The 24,882-nt window shown below is 46.7% G+C and overlaps 1 protein-coding gene across 9 annotated transcripts in view; it reads right to left on the minus strand.

Annotated features, from left to right (window-relative positions):
- CLIP1 (CAP-Gly domain containing linker protein 1) overlaps positions 1-23,592 on the minus strand; it is a 231,158-nt gene extending 207,566 nt beyond the window's left edge. For 8 of the 9 annotated variants that reach the window (XM_073586024.1, XM_073586022.1, XM_073586020.1 and 5 more), the window contains exon 1: positions 23,465-23,591. The gene's annotated coding sequence lies outside the window, so the exon portion shown is untranslated. Of the gene's footprint in view, positions 1-23,464 lie in introns of all 9 variants that reach the window. The other variant, XM_073586023.1, reaches the window with a different exon arrangement.
- Between the last annotated feature and the right edge of the window lie 1,290 nt (positions 23,593-24,882).

Consider the following 24,882-nt stretch of genomic DNA (forward strand, 5'->3'; position numbering starts at 1 on the left):
TAGGTTCAGCTGGATGCTTTGCATTTTCTTTGTGAACACTGCCACATGCAGAGTCTATTTTTTGTGCGTTATCATACCAAGCGGCCATGTCCTGATTGGAGGCTGGCTGCCTCATCAGGTATTTTTGCACCTGTGCCATCTTCATGGGTCCGCTGCACCTTGTTTTAGTGCATTTGTTCTGTGGCCTTGGCAGGTCAGCATCTTTGCTGCTTCTGGTGTTTTTATCTAACCTAGTCTTTTGTGGTGTTTTTCTTATATAGAAACTTAAACAAGCAGCTGATCGGTAACTAATAGTGCATTTACAATGGACAACCTGTGCCTATTAAATGCAGGCTAATCGGCTACACAGAAGATGATCAGCAGTCATTTCATAGCCCTTGTAGACCTGCCTATCTCCCTTCCATGGGCACAGAACAACGACTGATACGATCGTTCTATGCATACAGTATATCATTTATTGTTCTCAGCAGCACATTGTTTATACAAGACGATGTACTACTAAGAACTATGGTTTTAACTAGGGTTGATCGAATAGCTTCGGATAAGTGCTTAACCGAATATCTACAGCACTTCCCGAATAGCTGCATCGGTAACACGGATACCTGGAGCGCTCTCGATAGTCAGCTGTTCAGCTCCGCAACCAGGGCTGTGGAGTCGGAGTCGTGGAGTCGGTGCTCATTTTGGTGGAGTCGGTATAAAATGGACCGACTCCAACTCCTAAAATATATAATAAATTGGGTACAAAAATATTCAGGATTGAGAGTCCTCAGTAGTTGATACCTTTTAATGGCTAACTGAAAAGATGGTAATACATTGCAAGCTTTCGAGACTACTCAGGTCTCTTCATCAGGCTAGACTAATACAAAATCTGAAGTCACATATTTATGCACAATACAGCCTATTGTATTGTGCATAAATATGTGACTTCAGATTTTGTATTAGTCTAGCCTGATGAAGAGACCTGAGTAGTCTCGAAAGCTTGCAATGTATTACCATCTTTTCAGTTAGCCATTAAAAGGTATCAACTACTGAGGACTCTCAATCCTGAATATTTTTCTATCCACTGGCTAACACGGTACAAAGATATACATCTTTCCTGTATTAAATTAGGTACAGTAATTCAATGCAGGATGTGCTGAATATTTTTTCATAGGAGTTTGGGAAAGTTATGAAATGTCCTATAAATGGCTGTTCTATTCCTGATCTAAGGCTACATTCACACACAGCGTTTTTCCTGTGTTTTTTGAGGATACGTTTTTCAGCTGCAAAAGCTGATCATCTTTTTAAAAAACCGCATCACCTGAAAGGTTTTTGAGCTCATAGATAATGTTTTCAATAGCAAAAGCAGATTAGAAATCTGCTCTATCCATTTATCCATATCTGTCTATCCATATCGTATCTGTACCAAAAAGAATGAAAACCGGGTAGTACACCAATATATATTCTGTTCTATCTAAATATCTTGATTATTGGATCATAAAAATGATTAAATGTCTGAGGTTCACATTGTACTACAATAAATTTTTCACTTAAATATAAGCAATATGTGTGGGAGTCGGAGTCGTGGAGTCGGAGTCGGTGTAAGGGAAATTGAGGAGTCGGAGTCGCAGGTTTGGCTTACCGACTCCACAGCCCTGGCTGCAACAAACAGGCTCTCCATGCATGTGTGGTGATTGTCACACAGCTGTTTACTGGGAGCGCTGCAGATATCCAGGTTACCGATGCAGCTATTTGGGAAGTGCTATAGCTATTCGGAAAAGCAGTTATCCAAAGCTATTCAATGAACCTTCGCTTTTTTAACGCAAGCTTAAAAATCATTTCACCCAACAAACAAGCATTTTGAGGGCGATTAGCAGTCTATTTAGGCAGGCCAATAATATGGAAAGATGCATTTCCTAATAAGCCAGTATAATTTCACCCTTAGGCTATGGGCCCACGTTGCGTGTTAAAACGCACACTGAAAACCTGACTCCTTCCCAGAAATCGCGCGTTTTTTTTTTTTCATCTTTCCAGCAGGCCCCAGAGTTAACTGTGCATGCATAATTAACTCTGGTATCTGCTGATGACCGGAAGCCCCAGCCAAGAATGAACATCTGGTAGGAGACCGGACAGTGGGCAGGAGGCAGAAGAGGTGGCCAAAGGAGAAAGCAAAGTGAGTGTAAGGGTGCTATCACATTGTCTTCTGGCACCCGTTCAGTGGCCCCATCAAGGCTTATGTTTGAACTTCCCGCAAAACGGGACTCAAAAGTATGCACCGATGGGGCCATAGACTATAATGTTGTCGACTGACAAAATGAGTTCTGCCACGCATCATTTTTGAGCGTGTACGCCTACTGGAGGTGGACACTCGTACGTTGTAGACACTGCAACTGAGTGTCCGCAACCAGTAGTCATATACACGCAAAATGATGCACTGCAGAAAACATGTTCTCTTTGCCAAAACCATTACTCTTTTTTTTACATCTTATATGTATCATGATCTGTGGTCTGGAAAACCCCAAAGTATAATAAAGGACATTAAATTCGTGCAGAATAACCTTTCTGATAATTGAATTTCCCAGGAAAATCTGTGCGAACAGGCAAATTTGAATTTTCTGTGATCCACTTATCTCTAGCTAAATGTGTCTACTGTCTCCACTTAAATATGGTCACATTTTGTACTAACTTATCAAGTAGTAGTCACAGATAAAAACTTTTCTAAGGTCTTCCCATTTTTTTTAAAAAGCTATTTTTTCCCCAGAATCATTAACTTTAGTGCAATATACCATACCTCTCCTTCTATGGAAAAAGAAAAAAGACTAAAAAGAAAAAACACTTCTGTTCGCGATTTTCTCAAGCACTTTCCAAGCGATTTGCAGCATCGCTTGGAAAGTGATTGACAGGTTGGTCACACTCGTCAAACATAGTGTTTGACAAGTGTGACCAGCTTTTTACTATTGAGGCCGCCTATGCGGCCTCAATAGTAAAAGATAGAATGTTAAAAATAATTAAAAAATAAAAAATCGGGGTATATTTACCTTCCGACGTCCCGCGCTGCCATCCCAGGCCTCAGCGTTCCCAGTAATGCCTTGCGAGACCTGTGATGACGTTGGTCTCGCGTTACTATAGCGATCTCGAGAGACCGCTAGAGTCACGCGAGACTACGTCATCACAGGACCTTGCCGCGAGACATTACTGGGAACGCTGAGGCCCGGGATTGCAGCGCGGGACGCCGGAAGGTAAATATACCCCGATTTTTTATTTTTTATTCTTTTTTTTTTACAGGGGTATGGTACCCAGGGCCTGGAGGACAGTCTCCTCTCCTCCACACCGTGGGTACCAATCGCACATGAGACGCTTAACTTCGCGCATGGTGGGCATAGCCACATGCGGGAAGTAAGCGATTCTCATGCATTCCTATGGGTGCGGAATCGCGGCAATTCTTTGCGATTCCGCACAAAGGAATGATCATGCTGCGATTTTTTCAGCGATGCGATTCCGCTGCGGAAAAAAGCGCAGTATTAGCACAGCATGTGCGGAATGCCATAGGAATGCATGAGAGGCGTTCTGTACACAATTTTTAAACGTTTTTGCGCCGAAAATCGCGGCAAAAACGCTTAAAAATCGCATCGTGGGCACACAGCCTTAAAGGATCTGTCACTTAGTTTTTGGTATATAACATGCAACCACTGCCATGAGGGGCTTATCTACAGCATTACAGAATGCTGTAGATAACCCACCGATGTAATCTGAAAGAGAAGAAAAACTAATTATATTGTACTCACCCAGGGGCGGTCTGGTTCGGCGCCTGCCATCTTGTAGCGATGACGTTCTCTTCTTTGCTTCTCATCGCGGCTCCAGCACAGGCGCACTGCTCTGCGCTGTTGAGGGCAGAGCAGAGTACTGCAGTGTGCAGGCCCTCTTCCGGCATCTGCGCACTGCAGTACTCTGCTCTGCCCTCAACAGCGCAGAGCAGTGCGCCTGCGCCGCAACGGGAAGCAAAGAAGAGGACGTCATCGCTACAAGATGGGAGGCGCGGGACCGCGACACCCTCTGGACCCGAACCGGACTCGGACCGCCCCTGGGTGAGTATAACCTAACTCGTTTTTCTCTTTCAGGTTACATCAGTGGCTTATCTACAGCATTCTGTAATGCTGTAGATAAGACCCTGATGGCGGTGGCCGCATCTTATATACCAAAAATGGGGTGACAGATTCCCTTTAATAGATCTACGAGTCTATACATTGTTCTGTGCACTCTTACCCCCACTGTTTGGCAGCACGATTAACCCCTTCACCCCGAAGACTGTTTTCACCTTCATGACCAGGAACAATTTTTTCAATTCTGACCACTGTCACTTTATGAGATTATAGCTCTGGAACGCTTCAACGGATCCTACTGATTCTGAGACTATTTTTGTGACATATTGTACTTCATGATAGTGGTAAAATTTGCTCAATACAACTTGAGTTTATTTTTGAAAATATCAGAAATTTGGCATAAATTTTTAACCATTTGCAACTTTCAAACTTTTAATTTTTATGCCCTTAAATCAGAGGGTTATGTCAAACAAAAGAGTTAAACAACATTTCCCTCATGTCTACTTTACATCAGCACAAGTTACAAGGGTTAGAAGTTGACCAGCACTTTCTCATTTTTCTAACAAAATCAATTTTTTTTTTCAGGGACCACATCACATTTAGGGCTCATACTCACATGCGAGAAACTCGGACGAGTCATGCACGTCAATACCCGGCACTGCCGCCAGCACTCGGATAGGAGCGCTTAGCTGCATAGAAATACATGCAGCCGCACGCTCCGCTCCCGAGTGCCAGCGGCAGTGCCGGGTATTGACGTGCATGACCCATCCGAGTTTATCGCATGTGAGTATGAGCCCTTAAGAGTGACTGACTGGTCTAAAGGACAGAAAATACCCACAAGTGACACCATTGTAAAAATTGCCCCCCCCCCAAAGTACTCAAAACCTCATTCAAGAATTTTATTAACACTTAAGTTGCTTCACAGGAACTGAAGCAATGTGAAAGGAAAGAATTAACATTTAACTATGTTTCACAAATATTTTACTTTAGGCCCAATTTTTTTGCCACAAGGGTAACAGGATGGACCCCAAAAATTGCTGTGCAATTTTTCCTGGGCATGTAGATACCCAACATGTGGGGGAAAACTACTGTTTGCGCGCACGGCAGGGCTTGGAAAGGACAGCGCACCATTTGACTTTTTGAATACAAAATTTTCTGGAATAATTAGCGAATGACATGTCGCATTTGGGGAGCCTCTGTTGTGCCTAATCAGTGAAAATCCCCCACAAGTTCCATTTTAGAAATTAGACCCCTCAACAAATTTATCTAGAGGTGTGGTAAGCACATTGAACCCACAGGTGCTTCACAGAAGTTTACAAAGCTTAACCATTGTGAAGAATATGGATGGATTTAATGGCAGCTTACGATTCTCCTTCAGCATGTGTAGCTGTAACAGGACACCTGGCTCAGTAAGTAGTTCAGACCCACCAGCTAGTATCCACTCTCATACAGCATGACTGCTTCATTCATACTTCCTCCAGGTAGGATTTCATAAGGAGAAGAATATGTAGCTATCATACGTCCTAGCCACACACCGGATACATTTTTGAGATCTCTGGAATGGGCCAAACGCCTTCCAAGGTCTTGATCTGTTGTAGCAAAGCACTCTGGGGTGTTACGCAGAACAGCTAGTAGAAGGCAGGTAGCAAAGCCATGTTTGGTCTCCAAGCAAAACGGGGGCCTGGACGAATCAGATTATGCCAAAATCGCCGCCCTATGACCTTCTGTTGCAAAGTTATAAGCTTTCATTAGTTTTGGAGATTTAACTACAAACCCCAAGGGGAGGGGGATAAGGACCATCCCATGGGCGTTAAAGAGTGTGACAAACCAAGGCGATAAAGGCTTGTGTAAAGCCATGTGCTCGCTCTCTTTGTCATGCTTACTGTTCACTTCTAAAGGGGCTGCCACGTTGAGTAATGTGCTGGAATGAATGTGAACCAGCTGCCAACCCAATGCGGCCCATCATACATGGTCAAACATCAAACCGGTATTTGACAAGTTCATATGCTTATACTTTTGTACTACCTCCTGTATTTGCATATCTATCCATTGTGTATATAGTGTACTGTCTAGTGTGCCTTTAAGGCAATTAAACATATAATTTAACCTTGGGCTGCTCTTTTATCTCAATCCACGAAATTACAAGTCCGTGTTCTCGTTTTTAATCTCACATGGTTTCTGGCCCATTATAATCCCATTAACAGACCGGGCTTCTAGCTAATGAGGAACTGCTGGCAGAGCTCTGATTCACTGGTGCTAGTGAAAGGGGTTTCTCAGTGTTGTGAGTGAGTGTGGTGCCACATCAGTGGCTGCATGGGCCACCTTCTCTCACGCCTCATGCCTCACTGGGCCTGTGTGGACAGGGGATGTTTGGGTAAAACTGTGCAAATCTGACCTTACATATCCCCAGGGGGTGAGGAACATCAAGTTGGTGAAAGTGAGGAGACCGTACCACGTGATCCCTCCAATGTAATAGTGACATCAGGCAGGGTGGCTAGGTGTGGGTTCATCACATGTGATGGCAGCAGTGGGATCAGGCATGATCTCTCTGGTGCCAACCTTTCACAGCCGTGAAAAAAAAAAAATAATAATTTTACCCACAAAAATGTCCTTTTATCCCTACATGTTTTATTTTTACAAGCATAACAGGAGAAAATGTACCCCAAAATTTATTGTGAAAATTTTCCTGAGTACACAGATACCCCCTACTGATTGAGCACATGGCAGGGCTTGGAATTGATGGAGTGACGTTTTGGAACGATGATTTTAATGGAATGTTTTGAGGGTGTCACATCGCTTTATGATGGGCCTAAACAGTGGAAACCACCCACAAGTGACCCCATTTTGGAAACTAGATCCTGAAGGAATTTATCCAGATGTGTAGTAAGCACCTTGAACCCACAAGTTCTTCACAGACTTTTAAAACGTTTATGTGTGAAAATGAAAGAAATATATATTTTTACCACAAAAATGTTTTAGCCCCAAATTTTTTCATTTTCACAAGGCTAGAAGGAGAAAAACAGACCGCAAAATTTGCAGTGCAATTTCTCCTGAGTACACAGATACCCGAAATATACTTCCAAGGCACAGTGTAAAGATCAGAAAGGAAGAAGCGCCATATTGGAGTTCAGATTTTGCTGGCCTGGTTTGAAGGTGCCATGTAACATTGGTAGAGTTCCTGACGTGCCACAACAGCGGAACCCCCACATAAGTCACCCCATTTTATAAACTACACCTCTCAAATTCATCTAGGAGTGCAGGGATCATATTGACACCACAGGTGGTGTCATAGAATTTTATACCATTGGGCAGTGAAGAATAATTACTTCCACCAAAATTTGTCCAACAATTTCTGCAGAATGTAGAAATACCATATATGTGGCCATACAGTATTGCTTAGTCACACAGTGAGACTTGGAAGGGAATGAGTGCAGATTTTCCTTGACTAGTTTGCAGACTTCATATACTCTCAAATGCTAGCAGAATTTTGGAAATTATACCCTTTGGGAATTTATCTACAGGTGTAGTGATGATTTTGACTCCATGGGTGTTTCCCAGAAACAAGAAGCAGAGGATGTTGCCGAGTGAAAATTGCAAACTGCCGTTGTAGTACCCAGCTGATGCCTTTGGGGACATACACCTGTAAATTAGGCTGGCTGTCATCGCTACAGAAATGCCAAACACGTGGATGGTAAATTTAGTTTAAGCACACTGGGGCTCAGAAGAGAGGGGGATTTGGAAGCGCTAAATTTGCTGAATTTGTTTTAGTGGGGGGGGGGGGGGGGAGGAGTCAAAGCACTTTTCCAGAGCCTTTGTACTATCAGTAACATAGAAGCCCCCTATATATCCATTAGCAGATTACAGACAGGAGTGGGGATTGCTTTTTTTTTATGGATTGAGTTGAAGCTTTTATTGGGAACATTTTACATAACATTTGTGATCACATTTATCCAGCGCGCTATGCTGAGCACTTATATAGGGATTTCCATCCAAATCTCAGACTGAAGCAATTCAGTTGAAACCCCTGAGGGAACCACTCACTATAATGAGGAAGCAGAGTTACTTCTGGACGCCACCTGACCTCTATTCAGCATTGTCCTTCAGAAGTGAACAAAACTGTGGAGGACTGCGCTTTTATGTATGCCTAAAAAGACGGGACGCCGCCGGATCACAGGCCAGATGGCATCCACAGTGCCTCCATCTGCCTCATTATAGGGAATCTTCCACATGGGGTTCCGTCTGAATCCTATATTTCATAGATTTACACGGTAACCTTGGGGTACGTGCTCAGCGTAGAGCACAGGATAAATGTTAGCAGAGCCTTACTGTGATCTTCATAAGGCAGAATTAACAAGTCAACAGCTGATGAATAATTGGTTTTATTTTTTTATGCCATTCCTCGTACAATATGAGTGATTAGGCGACTTTATTCTTTGAATCGGTGCGATTACAGCGATACCAAATTTATATTGTTTTTTTTTTTTATTATTTGGCTGCTGTCCCAAACTAAAAGATGCAAGTTTTTGCATCCCATATTTAAATGGCTATAATTTTTCCATATATCGGCCGATATTCATGTGACGCCTTTTTTTTTGCAGGAAGAGTTGACATTTTCATTGGTACCATTTTTAGACAACATTTTTTGATCGCTTTCTACTCCGATTTTTGGGAGGCAGAATGAACACACACCAGCAATTCAGGAATTGTCTTTTTTTTTTTTGGGGGGGGGTGTATGTCAAGCCATTCCGTGCGTGGTAAAATTGATAAGGCAGCTCTATTCTTTGGGTCAGTATGATTACAGCAATATCACAGTTTCATACATCTTTTTATGTGGCAGTTTTACACAAACTATTTTATAGAAAAAAATTATTTTTGCATTGCTTTTTTTTTTTTTTTTTTGAGAGCTATAACTTATTTTTCCACTGATGGAGCTGTATGGCACAGGTTGTTTTTTCAGGTCAAGATGATGTTTTCAGGGATCCATTTTTAATTACATTCATCTTTTTTATCGCGTTTTATTCCAATTGTGGGCGCTGCTGCAGTGTATCAGCTCTCATATAGAACTGACACCTGCATTTGATTGTGGCGTCGCTCAGCATGATCGTCATACAGTATATAAATTATATATAATATACAGGGTGGGCCATTTATTTGGATACACATAAAATGGGAATGGTTGGTGATATCAACTTCCTGTTTGTGGCACATTAGTATATCAGAGGGTGGAAACTTGGGATCGTCAATGCAACCCTTTTCTCCCACTCTTGACACACTGATAGCAACACCGCAGAAGAAATGATAGCACAGGCTTCCAGTATCTGTTGTTTCAGATGCTGCACATCTCATACCTTAGACAATTGCCTTAAGATAACTGCAAAGATAAAAGTCTAAGGGGGTCTGATCAGGAGACCTTGGTGGTCATTCAACTGGCCTACGACGACCAATCCACTTGCCAGGAAACTGTTCTGTAGGAATGTTCGAACCTGACACCCTTAATTGATGGTATGGTGTGGTATATGGGGTACAAAGATAGTGGGGCCATTCTTCATCAATGGAAACCTCAATGCCACTGGATATCTGAAATTGCTACATGATGATGTGTTGCCCTCTTTATGCACTGAAGATCGCACATTCCCTGAGTTTTTCCAGCAGTTTTCAGGAAAACAAGGTTTCTGCGGTCTCCATCCCTCTTCCTGGCTGTTGATAGCAGTCCTCCTGCTGTAACTTACATGGATGACTTCTTCTGCGTCATCCACATAGCCGGGCGAAAAGTCGCATGCCTGCGCACTATGCTCTGCTCTATTGCGACAAAAAGTCTATATTTCTTTACTTATTATCTTTTGTCCTTTTACTTCAATTTATACCCCAAACCGCTTCTCAGTTTTACCTTTGTTGGTTTTCAGCTCTATTGCGGGCAGAGCCAAATGCATAAGTGCGCATGCGCAGTTATGATTTAGTGCAAAGCATAGTGCGCAGGTGCGAGCTGATTTCTCTGCAAAAGAGCAAGATTTCGACAGGCTATGTGGATGATGCATATGTGATAATTGCAGCAGGAGGACTGCCATCAGCATCCGAGATGAGGGATGGAGACCACAGAAACCACACCCAGCTTCCCTTTAAAGGGAAGGTGCCATCAAAAAATTTTTTTTCCAGCAATTGAAAAAATGTAAAGAATTAATGTTAACATTTTCTTAAAAAATAATTTGTTTATAAATTTAGTAAAATATGAAAAATAATTTTAAAAGGTTTGGTATTTCCACTTTTAAACACTAGGGGGAGCAGCTACTGAAATTTGAAAAAACCTAGTGTACAACTAGCTCACATTACTGCCCTGCAGTAATTATGGGAGCGGAGTCTCCTCGCATGTGTGTGTCATGTCAGGCCTCTCCTCCCCTCCTGGGTGTTTGCCTAGGGAGAAGAGAGGATGACATCTAGGAACACAGTGAGCAGCCATTTTTTTGGTGACTGCAAAGTTAAACAGACAAGCAGGGCCAGCATCAGGGCATTACTGCCCTGACTGGCGCATGGGGCCCGGTGGGCATAGGGGGCCCGCAGAGGGCCCTGTCTCATCTGCCCACCGGGCCCCTACCGGCACGCTAAACCAGGCCCTTAGCGGCGCTGCTGCAGCTGAACGCTATTGACATGCAGGCCCGTCGGCACAGGAAGGGTGCAGGATCATGGGGAAGGATGGAGACAGATGGGGAGGTCATATGGGGCACAATGGATACTCATGAAGGCGGGATAGTAGATCATATGGCTGAAGCCAGGATGGGGAATATTATTACCATAGGGGCTCCTTAAGGGATATTATTACTGCAGTGATGTCTTTATTTTATTTTTTGAGTATACTGTTTTAAATGGGGGGATGGTCCGGTTACTGTGTAGAGTGACACTATGTCGCCTTTTTTTCTTCATGTGATGTAATGTAGAAGTTGGGAAAAAAATAAGTAATGTGTTCTGCAAGCGGAGCTCTAGATAGCTGTGTTATTTCCTGCAGAGACTAGTCCTGGCTGGAAGACGTGATGGATGAAAGATGAAAAGCAAAGATTAAAGACTTCACCTAGAGACGTCACTGGTGAGTTAGTGTGTTACCTATACACTGACACTATATACTGTATACTATACACAGAGGTCCTGTGTATAAAGTCACCAGTGATCACTGTATTACCTGTACATTATATACAGAGCTCCTGTGTATAATGTCATTGATGACTATATTGCCTCCATACTAAGTACAGATCTCCTGTGTATAATGGCACTTATGGTGATGGTATTGTGTTTTTTTATTACTGATCAGCACTGTAGTATTCAGTCACTTTGTGGTGGTAATATGTGGTCTGGTCATGGTACGGTGGTATTTGTTCCTTGTATGTGGTATTATAGGTCGCTATGTGGTGGTAATATGTGGTCTGGACATGGTGCGATGGTATTTGTCCCTTGTATGTGATATTATTGGTCATTTTAAAAATTGAAAAATATACTGTACCTAAATTGTATTGCATATTTTAACAAATATTTAATAGGTTACAGTAGAGTAGGGCTCGGCCAAAAGTCTACAGTGTTGTGATGGCGGCTTAAAAAATCTTTTGTCCAAAGCAAAAGCTGCCGACAATATGTGTGATCTGGTGGCTCCTGCGCAGGCGCATTGCTCTGCCCTGTTGAGGGCAGAACAGAATACTGCAGTGCGCAGGCGCTGGACCTCTCCCGCTGCCTGAGCACTGCAGGACTCTGCTCTGCGCTCAACAGGGCAGAGCAATGCGCCTGCGCAGGAGTCACAACAGGCAGCAAAGAAGAGGACGTCACTGTTAGAAGATGGGAGGCGCCAGACTGGACCGCGACACCCATCGGACCAAAACCGATCCGGACCTCCCCCTGGTGATTATAATATAACTCATTTTTCTTATCTTTCAGGTTACATCGGGGGCTTATCTACAGCATTACAGAATGCTGTACATAAGCCCCTGATGGCAGTGCTGGCAGCTGATATTCGAAAAATGGGAAGACAGATTCCCTTTAAGTATGAATAACATATGGTACATTTAAAAAAAAATCATTACAAATGGTAGGTACACTTTCCTTTTTTTTTTTTTTTTTTTACAATATATTGTATATCTCTTTAATCTGTCAGTTTTACAACTCTTATAAATCGCGTTACAGTGGTGTGTGAAAGAGCATAGAAATGCAAGTGCCGTAGGCCTAGGTGGTTCCTGCTGAGCTAGCACAGCCGGGTTTTCCTTGGGAGTACCATAGACGCTCAGCTACAGGTAAGAAAAACAAAAAACTTTCAAGTAAATGCTACAAAAGGATGCTATAAAGGGCGTGCAGCCAGCAATAAAAGTTAATGAATACATTGTGCCTCACCCTTGGAAAAATAATAGATTTAGCGATATGAAATTGTCTGTAGTGCAGACGTCTGCTTTACATTAAGGCAAGAGAGAAGACTAAAACATTATCTTCGGAGTGGTTACGGTACTTTTAACTTGTGCAATGTCAATGCCATAAGGGGAGATAGTCCAACCTCTCCTTTATTAACATTAATTACATCATTAGAATATAGTTTTCAAATAAAAAATATAATTAAAGGCTGCATAGGAATGCATCATTAAATGCTCTGCATGGATTTTGCAAAGATTTCACCAGCCAGAGGAGACACAAAATGAAAAATAATAAATAACTACCATGGCATTAAAACAAAAACAAAAACACTCGCTCCATGTGATAAAAATGTGATTTTCATTAGGAATGTATTTTACAAAAGCTGACAATGGCTAAATAAAAAGTATGTTCAGTCAGATTACCAGCGGAGTAATCTGAGCCTGAAATCTTTGTGAAACTCTGTATGAAAATGTACCCTAGGGTCTTGCTTTTTATTTTATCTCAAAATTATTGTGTTTAATATTTTTATACACACATGCTTTTTTCCTAATTTTTTTTCTACAGAGAAGAATAGCAAAAAAAACAAAAAACAAACATGAAATAGAAAACCGCTAAACTTAGCCCATGCTGTGTTTCGGGGGGGGATAAAAATTTTAAAAAAAATCAGCGATTACTGCACCAAAGAATTTATAATTACAAAGATGATTGGTAATGACCACTGGAAACTAATGACATAGGAGGTGCAAAACACCATAGTATATCAAGTCATCCAAGCCCCTGTGAAAGTTATTCATAGCCACTTTACGCAAGACAACATGTGATTTCATCTGGATGAGTAGCCAAATGTATTTAGAAAAGCAAACAATGCCGAAGCCCAGTAGTCAGACAGACTAGTATTGATAGTAAACATACAGCAAAGGACAGACACCACAAAGCTCTACTAATAATTATTTAGATTAACGTTGGCAATCCCACCAACCATCTAGTGTATATGGGAACGTCCAGACATCAAATGTCGGTGAAAAGAAGGATGGGGCTATTGCATCCGTTGTCCTCACAGCAGACAAGCCACTTCCATTCCCTTTTCCAGATGAAAAAGTGTGTGCATGTGTATGGGGGTTGAAAGGAACAATTAGCGAAAGTGTATGTGCACATAACAGTTATTGAGGCAGGAGGAGAAGCATTTTCCAACATTTGGTGGTGTCTTTAAGGCTGGTTTCACATTCGCGCTTTTTAAGCGCACGCACGGCCGGGGGTAGCTCCGCCCCCGAGCCGGCTCTCTGCCCGGCGTGCCCGCCCCTTCCTTGTAGCGCCGCCTCCTAGCGCACAGCGGCGCCTGCGATCGGCGCACCCTATCTTTAGCATAGGGTGCGCAGATCGTGCGCAGGCTGTGCGCTAGTTGCGCTTTGACCTGCGCTGCGCACTTTTGACGGTGCGCCGTGCGCGCCAAAATCCGAAAAGTTTGATTTTGGCGCGCACGGCGCACCGTCAAAAGTGCGCAGCGCAGGTCAAAGCGCAACTAGCGCACGGCCTGCGCACGATCTGCGCACCCTATGCTAAAGATAGGGTGCGCCGATCGCAGGCGCCGCTGTGCGCTAGGAGGCGGCGCTACAAGGAAGGGGCGGGCACGCCGGGCAGAGAGCCGGCTCGGGGGCGGAGCTACCCCCGGCCGTGCGTGCGCTTAAAAAGCGCGAATGTGAAACCAGCCTTACTCCCGTTTTCCAGACGTTTCAAAGACTCCTTCATTAAAGGGATGGTCCAAAATAAACACCGATTTAATCCTAAATGCCTGTCAGTCCTTCTCTACTCTGATTTTCTTTTTCCCAACTTTGTGCTTGATGACTCTTCGTTTAAGAGCTCCCACTGCATGCTGGGATACCCAAAACAGGATGTTTCAGTGGCTGGGCTAGTCCCTGCTCTACCGTGCATGCGTTTGTCGTAGAGTCCGACCTATGTTCAGTAAGATCTTTTCACTGTGCACTATTCTTTTGAAAAGGAACCTGCCACCTCATTTTTCGCATATAGGCTGCGGCCACCGCCATTAGGGGCTTATCTACAGCATTCTAGAATGCTGTAGATAAGCCCCCGATGTAACCTGAAAGATAAGAAAAACAAGTTAGATTATACTCACCCAGGTCCGGCCCTTCCCATCTTCTTGCGATGACACCATCTTGCTTGCTTCTGTCGCAGCTCCCGCGCAGGCTTACCGTAATTCTCTGGCCTGATGAGGGCAGAGCAGAGTACTTCATAGAAAAAGGAAAGTCCAGCTCAAGGAGTAAAATCCAGAATTTTCTTTATTTATTTCATTAAAATGCAAGCATGGCTGCTATAGTCATCATTGCGTTTTTTACCCTGACATGGGATAGCCGCACAGAGAGTGCCCAGGAGGTTCTGTATGCGTTTCGAGCGGTATACGCTCTTAGACTATTCTGAGTCTAAGAGGGTATACCGCTCGAAACGCGTACAGAACCACTTGGGCACTTTCTGTGCGGCTATCCCATGTCAGGGTAAAAACCGCAATGATGACTATAGCAGCCATGCTTGTATTTTAATGAAATAAATAAAGAAAATTCTGGATTTTACTCCTTGAGCTGGAATTTCCTTTTTCTATGTAGTATTCCAAGACGTCCAAGTGGAGACGTGTCCTTGCTCGGACCTTGCTGCAGCATCAATGAGGGGTGAGCTGAACTAAATCCTTTTTTCTCCAAGAGCAAAGTACTGCAGTGCGCAGGCGCCGCAAAAGGTCAGAGAGGCCCAGCACCTGCGCACTGCAGTACTTAGCTCTGCCCTCAACAGGGCAAAGCAGTATGCCTGCGCAGGAGAAACGCCAGGAAGAGGACGTCATCGCATGAAGATGGGAGGCACCGAACTCGGCCCCGGCCCCTGGGTGAGTATAATCTAACTTGTTTTTCTTCTCTTTCAGGTTACATTGGGGGCTTATCTACAGCATTACAGAATGCTGTAGATAAGCCCCTGATGGCATTGCCGGCAGCTGATACTTGAGAAATGGGCTGACAGATTCTAATGGCGGTGGCCGCAGCTTATATGCAAAAAATTAGATGACAGGTTCCCTTGAATGCACAGCGTCAGTGAGCTCTCCAACTAGCTGTGATAAGTGACGAGCTGGAAAGAGAGCACTGTCAGTGCGCAATGGAAGGTAATAAGCTGACAAACAGGAAATGCAGAGACCAGCCTTGCCCTTGACAGTAGGACATTTTTAATTAAAGTATATTAGAAAAGCAATTAGATTATTACACTAAATAGACATTTAGGATTAAATCAGTGTTAGTTTTGGACCGTCTGTTCAATGAAGAGCGCACTAGCGTTTTTTAAAGCAAAAAGACTGTCAAAACTCTCAACCAGACGGCCATTGATTTGTATTGTAAAGTATAGAGAACCTTCAGAACAGAAAACACTGAAATGTCAGTTCACTTCTTTTAACCGCTTAAGAGTCTCTGGAAACCTAAAGCAGTTAAGTAAAAATTACTGTTTTATTATTAGGGTATGTGCACACGTAGTGAAATCTGTTGCGTTTCCGCAGCGGTTTTGGCTGTGCGGAAACGCAGCAGATTCTGCTGCGTTGTACAGTACCTTTTTATTTTCAATGGAAAAAAAAAACGCAGTGCACATGCTGCGGATTTTTCCGCGGTTTACAATCCGCAGCATGTCAATTGTTTGGTGCAGAAATGCTGCAGTTTCACACCTCATCCATTATGAGGTGTAAAACCGCAGGCAAAACCGCAGATAAAACCACAGCACTTTTGTCCTGAGGATTTACCTGCGGTTTTCTCTCCAAAATCCGCACACCCAAAAAACTACGTGTGCACAAAGCCTAAAGCAATTAAAAGATTGATCATATTATTAACAACATTTTTTTTTTATTTCATATTAATGCATATGATCGTTCTTTTTAGCATTTAGGGAGTGCTTTTTAAAGGTGGGTTTCAGAGCAGATCCCCGTGAAAGAAATATTATCAATATGCACAAGAGACAAAATGTACCATGACAAAAATACAGGGAAAAAAATGCAACAAAAACTAAGTAAAACCTGCTTTTTTAAGCAACTTTCTTACTGACAAAATAGCAGGTTTTGCATGGGGGAAAAAACAGCATCAAAACGCAACGTGTGACCATAGCCTTACAGTCCCAAAGTGCAGTAATGTTTACAATACATATAAAGGGGGATTCATCTTTCTAAGGTAACAATGTCAGGCAGCACACAGCATGGGCACAGTCACCAAGTCATCACCCTGTATGTCTCTAAAGCAAGTAAGCCAATATCTCTGGTGGATTAGCACTATCTTTGAAATGTACCGTAATCTAAAAATTAGTAGTATTTTTTTATGGTAGCAATAGCTCCTATTTACCAGGACCCAGTACAACTACATACATAGATAGATTTCATGTATGCTGTGTTCACTCTCTGTAGCAAACAAATCTTGACCAATCTGTACATGGATGTACGTGAGAGATACAGTAGATTAAGAAAAATAAACTCTTGATTGACAGCTATCAATATCCAGCAGGGATTCACAAGAGCGCCGTGGACATTCTGTGACAGTTGACTGCCTGCAGTGTTCACATTTTGGCTGAGCTAAGCAGTAAGTAACAGTTTATACCAAGGAATGGTGTTGGAAATTAAGGTAATTTTGTTTACTTTTTACATTTTTATCACCTCCCTGGGATGACTGTTGGGCAACCCCTTTAAAAGGGAACCTGTCATGTCCTTTGTAGCATGTGAAGTGTCCCCAAAGCATTGTTAATGACGCAATGTGCATCACTAACATGTTTTTTCCATTAAAATCGTAGCTGTAATCCATCTAAAAAAAAAAAGTTATATAGTTATATCCAGGGCTGTGGAGTCGGTAAGCCAAACCTCCAACTCCAACGCAACTCCTCAATTTCCATGATACCGACTGATTCCACCTCCCTCATACCAGGGTTATGGAATCGGTAAGCCAAACCTCCGACTCCTCAATTTCCATGACACAGACTCCGACTCCACAGCCCTGGTTATATCTTACCTGCTCGTTTAGTAATAGGGGTGTGCTTTATCGCATTTAGTAAGGCTTGTCCTAACCCACGCAATTTGAATTGTTCCTGGGGTTGCACCAACGAAACTGTATATCCTGCGCTTGCGCAGAGTTTAATGTTTCCAATGCTTGTGCAGTGCGCAGTATGTTGCTGACCCACGCTTGACATTGTCCATTGGCGATTCACGCATGCGCCAAGATGAGCGGCTCCCCGTGCCTGCGCACTGCAGGACTCTGCTCTGCCCTCAACAGGGCAGAGCAGTGCGCCTGCGCAGGAGCCACGACAGGAAGCAAACAAAAGGAAGTCACCGTTAGAAGATGGGAGGAGCCGGACCGGAACGCAACACCCATTGGACCAAAACCAGACCCGGACCTCCCCTGGGTGAGTATAATCTAACTCGTTTTTCTTCTCTTTCAGGTTACACCTGGGGCTTATCTACAGCATTACAGAATGCTGTAGATAAGCCCCTTATGGCAGTGCCAGCAGCTGATACTTGAAAAATGGGGTAACAGATTCCCTTTAACACACACATTGAGATGAGCCAGTCAGCCGGCCCCCTACACACACATTGAGATGAGCCAGTCAGCCGGCCTCCTACACACACATTGAGATGAGCCAGTCAGCCGGCCCCCTACACACACACACATTGAGATGAGCCAGTCAGCTGGCCCGCTACACACACACACATTGAGATGAGCCAGTCAGCTGGCCCCCTACACACACACACATTGAGATGAGCCAGTCAGCTGGCCCCCTACACACACACACATTGAGATGAGCCAGTCAGCTGGCCCCCTACACACACACACATTGAGATGAGCCAGTCAGCTGGCCCCCTACACACACACACATTGAGATGAGCCAGTCAGCTGGCCCCCTACACACACACACATTGAGATGAGCCAGTCAGCTGGCCCCCTACACACACACACACACACACACACATTGAGATGAGCCAGTCAGCTGGCCCCCTACACACACACACACACACACATACATTGAGATGAGCCAGTCAGCTGGCCCCTACACACACACACACACACATTGAGATGAGCCAGTCAGCTGGCCCCTACACACACACACACACACATTGAGATGAGCCAGTCAGCTGGCCCCCTACACACACACACACACATTGAGATGAGCCAGTCAGCTGGCCCCCTACACACACACACACACACATTGAGATGAGCCAGTCAGCTGGCCCCCTACACACACATTGAGATGAGCCAGTCAGCTGGCCCCCTACACACACACACACACACATTGAGATGAGCCAGTCAGCTGGCCCCCTACACACACACACACACATTGAGATGAGCCAGTCAGCTGGCCCCCTACACACACACACACACACATTGAGATGAGCCAGTCAGCTGGCCCCCTACACACACACACACACATTGAGATGAGCCAGTCAGCTGGCCCCCTACACACACACACACACATTGAGATGAGCCAGTCAGCTGGCCCCCTACACACACACACACATTGAGATGAGCCAGTCAGCTGGCCCCCTACACACACACACACATTGAGATGAGCCAGTCAGCTGGCCCCCTACACACACACACACATTGAGATGAGCCAGTCAGCTGGCCCCCTACACACACACACACATTGAGATGAGCCAGTCAGCTGGCCCCCTACACACACACACACATTGAGATGAGCCAGTCAGCTGGCCCCCTACACACACACACATTGAGATGAGCCAGTCAGCTGGCCCCCTACACACACATTGAGATGAGCCAGTCAGCTGGCCCCCTACACACACACACACATTGAGATGAGCCAGTCAGCTGGCCCCCTACACACACACACACATTGAGATGAGCCAGTCAGCTGGCCCCCTACACACACACACACACACACATTGAGATGAGCCAGTCAGCTGGCCCCCTACACACACACACATTGAGATGAGCCAGTCAGCTGGCCCCCTACACACACACACATTGAGATGAGCCAGTCAGCTGGCCCCCTACACACACACACATTGAGATGAGCCAGTCAGCCGGCCCCCTTCACACACACACACGAGATGAGCCAGTCAGCCGGCCCCTTTCACACACACACATTGAGATGAGCCAGTCAGCTGGCCCCCTACACACATTGAGATGAGCCAGTCAGCCGGCCCCCTACACACACATTGAGATGAGCCAGTCAGCCGGCCCCCTACACACACACATTGAGATGAGCCAGTCAGCCGGCCCCCTACACACACACACACATTGAGATGAGCCAGTCAGCTGGCCCCCTACACACACACATTGAGATGAGCCAGTCAGCCGGCCCCCTACACACACACACATTGAGATGAGCCAGTCAGCTGGCCCCCTACACACACACATTGAGATGAGCCAGTCAGCCGGTCCCCTTCACACACACACATTGAGATGAGCCAGTCAGCCGGTCCCCTTCACACACACACATTGAGATGAGCCAGTCAGCCGGCCCCCTTCACACACACACATTGAGATGAGCCAGTCAGCCGGCCCCCTTCACACACACACATTGAGATGAGCCAGTCAGCCGGCCCCCTTCACACACACACATTGAGATGAGCCAGTCAGCCGGCCCCCTTCACACACACACACACATTGAGACGAGCCAGTCAGCCGGCCCCCTTCACACACACACATTGAGACGATCCAGTCAGCCGGCCCCCTTCACACACACACATTGAGATGAGCCAGTCAGCTGGCCCCCTTCACACACACACACACACACACACATTGAGATGAGCCAGTCAGCTGGCCCCCTTCACACACACACACACACACACACACACACACACACACACATTGAGATGAGCCAGTCAGCCGGCCCCCTTCACACACACACACATTGAGATGAGCCAGTCAGCCGGCCCCCTTCACACACACACACATTGAGATGAGCCAGTCAGCCGGCCCCCTTCACACACACACACATTGAGATGAGCCAGTCAGCCGGCCCCCTTCACACACACATTGAGATGAGCCAGTCAGCCGGCCCCCTTCACACACACATTGAGATGAGCCAGTCAGCCGGCCCCCTTCACACACACATTGAGATGAGCCAGTCAGCCGGCCCCCTTCACACACACACACATTGAGATGAGCCAGTCAGCCGGCCCCCTTCACACACACACACACATTGAGATGAGCCAGTCAGCCGGCCCCCTTCACACACACACATTGAGATGAACCAGTCAGCCGGCCCCCTTCACACACACACATTGAGATGAGCCAGTCAGCCGGCCCCCTTCACACACACACATTGAGATGAGCCAGTCAGCCGGCCCCCTTCACACACACACACATTGAGATGAGCCAGTCAGCTGGCCCCCTTCACACACACACACACATTGAGATGAGCCAGTCAGCTGGCCCCCTTCACACACACACACACATTGAGATGAGCCAGTCAGCTGGCCCCCTTCACACACACACACATTGAGATGAGCCAGTCAGCCGGCCCCCTTCACACACACACATTGAGATGAGCCAGTCAGCCGGCCCCCTACACACACACACACACATTGAGATGAGCCAGTCAGCCGGCCCCCTACACACACACACACATTGAGATGAGCCAGTCAGCCGGCCCCCTACACACACACACATTGAGATGAGCCAGTCCCCTTCACACACACACACACACACATTGAGATGAGCCAGTCAGCCGGCCCCTACACACACACACATTGAGATGAGCCAGTCAGCCGGCCCCCTACACACACACACATTGAGATGAGCCAGTCAGCCGGCCCCCTACACACACACACATTGAGATGAGCCAGTCAGCCGGCCCCCTACACACACACACATTGAGATGAGCCAGTCAGCCGGCCCCCTACACACACACACATTGAGATGAGCCAGTCAGCCGGCCCCCTACACACACACACATTGAGATGAGCCAGTCAGCCGGCCCCCTACACACACACACACACACACACATTGAGATGAGCCAGTCAGCCGGCCCCCTACACACACACACATTGAGATGAGCCAGTCAGCCGGCCCCCTACACACACACACACATTGAGAGGAGCCAGTCAGCCGGCCCCCTACACACACACACATTGAGATGAGCCAGTCAGCCGGCCCCCTACACACACACATTGAGATGAGCCAGTCAGCCGGCCCCCTACACACACACACACATTGAGATGAGCCAGTCAGCCGGCCCCCTTCACACACACACATTGAGATGAGCCAGTCAGCCGGCCCCCTTCACACACACACATTGAGATGAGCCAGTCAGCCGGCCCCCTTCACACACACACATTGAGATGAGCCAGTCAGCCGGCCCCCTTCACACACACACATTGAGATGAGCCAGTCAGCCGGCCCCCTTCACACACACACACACACACACATTGAGATGAGCCAGTCAGCCGGCCCCCTTCACACACACACACACACATTGAGAGGAGCCAGTCAGCCGGCCCCCTACACACACACATTGAGAGGAGCCAGTCAGCCGGCCCCCTACACACACACATTGAGATGAGCCAGTCAGCCGGCCCCCTACACACACACACACACATTGAGATGAGCCAGTCAGCCGGCCCCCTTCACACACACACATTGAGATGAGCCAGTCAGCCGGCCCCCTACACACACACACACACACACATTGAGATGAGCCAGTCAGCCGGCCCCCTACACACACACACATTGAGATGAGCCAGTCAGCCGGCCCCCTACACACACATTGAGATGAGCCAGTCAGCCGGCCCCCTTCACACACACACACATTGAGATGAGCCAGTCAGCCGGCCCCCTTCACACACACACATTGAGATGAGCCAGTCAGCTGGCCCCCTACACACACACACATTGAGATGAGCCAGTCAGCCGGCCCCCTACACACACATTGAGAAGAGCCAGTCAGCCGGCCCCCTTCACACACACACATTGAGATGAGCCAGTCAGCCGGCCCCCTACACACACACACACACATTGAGATGAGCCAGTCAGCCGGCCCCCTACACACACACACATTGAGATGAGCCAGTCAGCCGGCCCCCTTCACACACACACACACATTGAGATGAGCCAGTCAGCCGGCCCCCTTCACACACACACACACATTGAGATGAGCCAGTCAGCCGGCCCCCTTCACACACACACATTGAGATGAGCCAGTCAGCTGGCCCCCTTCACACACACATTGAGATGAGCCAGTCAGCTCTTATGATGTGCCCACACAAGAAACGCTGTCCCAGCTCAAGCATAAGCAGGAAGGGGAGCTGCAGAAACTGCAGTCATATTCGGGAATGTGATTTGGACAACCCCTTTAAGGCATCTACTTATAGGGTCCCTATCTGAAGAGGTCTGATGACAGTTTCTCCTGCAATACAGACTGATCCCCATCTTTATGTCCGCTCCCAATATCTGTTCTGCCTCCATCCTGTGGTCCACAGTTTCCAGTCATGTAAAATCCTACAAGACAATATAGATCCTGCATCAGGGAATCAAGAAACCTCCCAGCATTAATCATGGAAGCACTTGAGTGTCAAAACCAGCACAACAGGAAAGGAAAGTTACATGATAGGAAACGTCTCATCCTGTGCACACACCACGGATTATCCCTGGGCTGCAGGCAGTGGCAGGACTACAACTCCTAGCACTCTGGCCGGGCATGCAGGGATGTGTAGTGCCACAACACCCCCGATCCCCTCATGTACGACAGGCAGCACAAAGCACTGATCGTGCGGGCCTCGCTCAGGTAAGCAGGTCCGCTGCCAGCGCCTGCCGTGATGTGTGGCGTGGTGTAACGCTTGGTGCCTGCGCTATGACCGCCAAGATACAGGCGGGAGAAGGAGGTGTCTGTAGGTGACAGGGCTCCGGTACCGCGGTGCACTCTGGGTGTGCGGTATATTATACGGCCTGTCCACCTAGCCCCGGAGCGGAGGAGGCAACTGAGCCTCCAGAACCTAGCGAGCTGTGCCGAGGCGATAAGACAATGCGGCCACTCACCGTGTCCCCGGCCGGGTCTCCCACACCGCGCTCACCTCACACAGTTACCAGCTGGGCAGCGCGAGCCTCTGTGTCAGCAGGCGCGAGGCGAGGGGCGGGGCGCGATGACGTCATTGGGCGCCGGGGATTGGTGATAAGAACGGAGACGGCTTCTTGTGACTGGCGCGGGCGGAGGTGAAGCGTTCACCGAGCAGGACTGGGATAGTAGTGCGGCCGGTACTGACCGCCTGTGTGAGGGTGTAACAGGCCGGACTCCTAATGGTGCAGTGAGGAGTCCAGTAACTTTCTGCTCAGGAAAGGATGAATCTGCCCCGGTCTCATCTAGGATTTCACACAGATGTGTCTCATGTAGACTATTCCTATGTGCGCTGGAGCCTCCACCACAGATGTGTCTCATGTAGACTATTCATATGTGCGCTGGAGCCTCCACCACAGATGTGTCTCATGTAGACTATTCCTATGTGCGCTGGAGCCTCCACCACAGATGTGTCTCATGTAGACTATTCATATCTGCGCTGGAGCCTCCACCACAGATGTGTCTCATGTAGACTATTCCTATGTGCGCTGGAGCCTCCACCACAGATGTGTCTCATGTAGACTATTCATATCTGCGCTGGAGCCTCCACCACACGTGTCTCATGTAGACTATTCCTATGTACGCTGGAGCCTCCACCACAGATATGTCTCATGTAGACTATTCCTATGTGCGCTGGAGCCTCCACCACAGATGTGTCTCATGTAGACTATTCATATGTGCGCTGGAGCCTCCACCACAGATGTGTCTCATGTAGACTATTCCTATGTGCGCTGGAGCCTCCACCACACGTGTCTCATGTAGACTATTCCTATGTGCGCTGGAGCCTCCACCACAGATATGTCTCATGTAGACTATTCCTATGTGCGCTGGAGCCTCCACCACAGATGTGTCTCATGTAGACTATTCCTATGTGCGCTGGAGCCTCCACCACAGATGTGTCTCATGTAGACTATTCCTATGTGCACTGGAGCCTCCACCACAGATGTGTCTCATGTAGACTATTCCTATGTGCGCTGGAGCCTCCACCACACGTGTCTCATGTAGACTATTCCTATGTGCGCTGGAGCCTCCACCACAGATATGTCTCATGTAGACTATTCCTATGTGCGCTGGAGCCTCCACCACAGATGTGTCTCATGTAGACTATTCCTATGTGCGCTGGAGCCTCCACCACAGATGTGTCTCATGTAGACTATTCCTATGTGCGCTGGAGCCTCCACCACACGTGTCTCATGTAGACTATTCCTATGTGCGCTGGAGCCTCCACCACAGATATGTCTCATGTAGACTATTCCTATGTGCGCTGGAGCCTCCACCACAGATGTCTCTCATGTAGACTATTCATATGTGCTCTGGAGCCTCCACCACAGATATGTCTCAT

The sequence above is a fragment of the Dendrobates tinctorius genome, unplaced genomic scaffold (assembly GCF_039654945.1).
Source record: "Dendrobates tinctorius isolate UK_male_01 unplaced genomic scaffold, ASM3965494v1 ptg000090l, whole genome shotgun sequence".
Lineage (NCBI taxonomy): Eukaryota > Metazoa > Chordata > Amphibia > Anura > Dendrobatidae > Dendrobates > Dendrobates tinctorius.